We start from the raw sequence: 4,170 nt of genomic DNA on the forward strand, positions 1-4,170 counted from the left end.
TCTTCTGTGGACTTGTCGATATTGAAAACTAATTTTTCTGATCTGCCTATTAAATTATTACAACAAAAATCATAATAAAGTTAGTAGCTAGCTTTAATCAATTTTGTGGAAGTTTATCAAATATGGGGCTCCTACTCTGTCCTTTTGATGTTACAAAAAAACAGAGAGGTTTAATATGTTACCAACCTATGCAGAGATAAGGTATCATATTAAATTGGCATTTTGTTCAAATTGAGAATTAGCTACTATAGATTTCTATCTGGTTTTGTGGAGAAAGATTTAAGTAATAAAAATATAGGCTAATAGTCATACCACTTGTCTTCAACTCAAAGTCTGCATAGTCATGAATGACACCTCTGTGCAAGATGCAGTATATGTCACAGATAGTACCCATAGGTAGGTACAAGTTAAATAAAACTTCTACAGACAATAAGAAGGCAAGAGAGCTCATTACTTTTCTAATACTGCAGCTTTTCATCTCAATTATTTCTACAAGGAACGAAAATACATCAAGAAAGTGATATCTCAGAATCATACATTTTTAAACTTCTATAAGGATGATTAACTGACTCCAAAGATTGCAGAATAAGTTGGAATATTGCATGTCCTGAAACTAATTATAATTTTTATTTAGGTGCCTTTATCCCCCTTATTAGCCATTGCATTCCCACCTCTATGTCTGCTCTAACTTGTGACTTACTATGAAGTAAAAACTCTTAAAATCTATTAACTTATCAGACCACTAGCTTCCATCAACCCCAAAGGTATGAATGCCATAAGATAGTATCTAAGGCCTATAACTTAAATTGGTTTCCCCTGCTTCACTCTACCCTGTTCATCTTTTTCTAAACTACTATATCTAAAATGCATCTCTTGTTCTTCCTTTTCTATATAACCCATATGAAATTACTGTATGATTGAAACATGATATTGGGTGAAAACTAAATCTATCTAATTGGGATATTCACACTAATATATGACTTCAGAGTAAAACACTTCTTTTATTCTTTCTAAGTGAGAGTTATTTCTGTTGTTGAGAGATGAAAGGCATGCACCAGCATATACAGCTTTTTAAACACATATATTTTCTCATCACCTACCATGCATAAACACACACACACACACTCACACACACACTGCATAAATATACTTTGAAAGTCCAATAACAAATATTCACTGATAAAGATTTAAGTATTAGTATAATAAACCCTAAGCAAAATTGCACATAAAAGAGAGATATTGATGATGAGGGTGACAGTGTTAGACATACACTAATAGGAATTTAGATAAAAAGTTGGAAACACATGGTAGTATGTTTTAAAGATAAATATATGACATTTAATTTATTTAATTTCTAACATTACTTTTTCCTAAATTTAAAAGTAGCACATATTTATTATTAAAAATTATTTTAAAAAAGAAAGATAAAATCCTTAGTAGTCAGTGTAGCTCCATTTATTTCACTGGAGTCTTCTTCAAAGCTTGGTGTACATTTGAGTAACAAAATGGGAATTGTGGTAATATTTATCATTAATATCATGACTATATATTATCTTTAAATTCTATATAATAATTTAACAAAAAATCCTATGGAAAATAGTATTCACATAATGATTAATTTTGGGACACTTGGGAACGTTGAAATCATTTCCTTTGTTAGAAATGTGAACACAAAGGTATACATCTCTGTATATAAATCTCAAAAATTACAATCATACCCATTTTGATGTAATTAGGTATTTTCATATTCTTCATTTCTCTTTTTCCATTACACTACTGGTATTAAAAGCAATTTAAAAATGTATTTCCCACTCTGATTGCTGTTTTTTCCCACAGAGAGAGGAAGAGAGAGAGATATTCCTGAAAGAAGACTGCCACTAAATTTGCTATGTAGCAAAAGGTAACCTTGAACTCCTGATTCTACTGCCTCTACCTCCAGAAGGCTGGGGTTAAAAATATGTACCACTGCTAGAGATGGTGACTCATGCCTTTAGTATTAATATTCAGGAAGCAGAGGCAGGCAGACCTCTGTGAGGGTGAGGCCAGCCTGGTCTGCAGAGCAAGTTCCAGGATAGCCAGGGATTTATAGAAAAACCTCCGTCTCAACTTGTCTCAAACAAAACAAAACAAAATGTGCCACCACATCAGGTTCAACACAGTAATTGATATCAAGCCCAGGATTTTGCGCATTCTAGGGAAATAAACTGCCAAATAAAAAATATATCTTATCCCCTTAAGTATTGCAATGTTCTAATGTTAACAATGTAGTATGAACATTCAGAAGGTGCATTTTCTTTTTTTTTCCTGGTTTAATAAGGAATTGCTTATTTTGAGAAAAAGATCCCAAACATCAGGCTGTTCGCAAAAATAACCCATGGTATTAACTGTAGAAAACAATTAACTATTTTCCTGTACGATGCATTTGACATGCCAACTCTCATTCACAAAAAGAAATGGTTACATTCGTGTTGAACAGCCCCACTCATGAGGGAAAACACACACCTCTCATGCAAAGCTGCATTCAGGGTTACAAGTAAATGAGATGCTTCTGCAGTTAGGGAAGCAACTACTGAAATCATATGAAGAATTGTACTCACTGAATAACAAGAGATTATTTTGGAGACAACTGATAAAAACCATACATCCTTTTATTGTTAAGTCGAAGAGTTATCAAAATTAAAAGCAAAACTTACAGGCTTAGACTTATCAAAACTACCCAGGAGCATCAAATGAAGTGAAAACAGAATTAGGCACAGGGCGATTATGAATCAATGAACACAGAAGGATGAGGAGAGGGCGAAAAGTGAGAATGTGCTGAAAATACTAGGGAGATGATCTGGTGTTACTTTGATCTCTCACAAGCGCCTAGGTAAATTAATAACGGGATACATTTTTAAATTCTGCTATGTGCTTAAGAAATCCTCCCCATTGGTGCTATCTCTGTCATCATCTCCTTCCTCGGCCTCTTTTTTCATCATCCTTGATCAATTCCAGATGGTCGTTCCTCCATCTTCATTGTCATCGTCATCTAGCAGGTCACCCTCCTCAGCAGAGTCATCTGCACCTGCCTCAGACTCCATCTTCACGTTGGTCTCATCTTTCTTCACAGAGGCACTGCCCTCCTCTTCCTCAGATTTTTTCATTCTTCATCTCTACTGTTTGTTCTGTTCCTTTTCAATTTTTTCCAGGCTTTCCAGCAGAGAATCCAGTTTTTGTTTAATCTGAGTCAGCTCCTTCCTAATGCCCTGACGGTCACGTCGTTTCAACTTTCCAGACTTGGATGAAGATCCCCGTTGTCCCATCTTTGAATTCAATCCACTTGTTCCCCTTCGGGAGGTGTTTCTGGAAACACACTGGCATTTAGACGGCACCACGGCTCGAGCAATAGGAGGAGGAGGAGGAACATGTGCTGGGTAACTGTACATCTTGTCATAATAATCCCGTTGAAAGTCATAGTCCAAATCAAATGAGGAACTGAGTAGAGGGGACGGAGAAGGGTGTTCTGGTACTGACCGTACTTCTCCGCTGCAGACCTTTTCACACATGATTTTCTTCGGTTCACTTTTGGCTCTGCAGCCAGATTAATATCTAAAACCTGTCTAGCAACCATTCTGCCATCCAGCTACAGCAGCCTGGGCATTACTTTCGTTAACATACTGTATGAAGTCAAAGCCCTTATGCACAGAGCAACCCACAATTTTGTCATACTTTGAAAAGACTGCCTCCACACCAGACTTCTTGACCACAAGAGTATTGAGATTCACAATGAATACACCAGGATTCATGGATCGAGGATCTCTCTTGTTGGTAACATTGCTAGCCATTTCCTTAGATGATAAGGTTTCTCACAAAGCTGTAGCTGAAGACCAAAAAGTCTCACAAGAGGAAGGAGCCAGAGAAGAGACTGCCTCTCCTACTGTGTTTCCTTGTCCAGACTCTGAATCCACAACAAGCACACAGCACAGGACTGTTAGCTCTCCAGCGCTCAACAAAATGACAGAGGGTGGTGTACTTTCAAAGACGCAGTGATGCTTTGTCTAATAACGTTCTCATTGACATACAATCTTTTATCCATTTTGTTTTTTCTATCGTATTTTCTTTGCCTGTTTAACCAATTTATTTTATCATTGAAATGTGGTAGTTCTTAAGATGCATTGGATAGATTATTTC

At 36.3% G+C, this 4,170-nt stretch overlaps 1 pseudogene; it reads right to left on the reverse strand.

Moving 5' to 3' along the window:
- Window positions 1-2,903: 2,903 nt before the first annotated feature.
- On the reverse strand, window positions 2,904-3,824 carry LOC101837570 (annotated as a pseudogene).
- Between the last annotated feature and the right edge of the window lie 346 nt (window positions 3,825-4,170).

This window comes from Mesocricetus auratus, unplaced genomic scaffold (assembly GCF_017639785.1).
Source record: "Mesocricetus auratus isolate SY011 unplaced genomic scaffold, BCM_Maur_2.0 Super-Scaffold_100003, whole genome shotgun sequence".
Classification (NCBI taxonomy): Eukaryota; Metazoa; Chordata; class Mammalia; order Rodentia; family Cricetidae; genus Mesocricetus; species Mesocricetus auratus.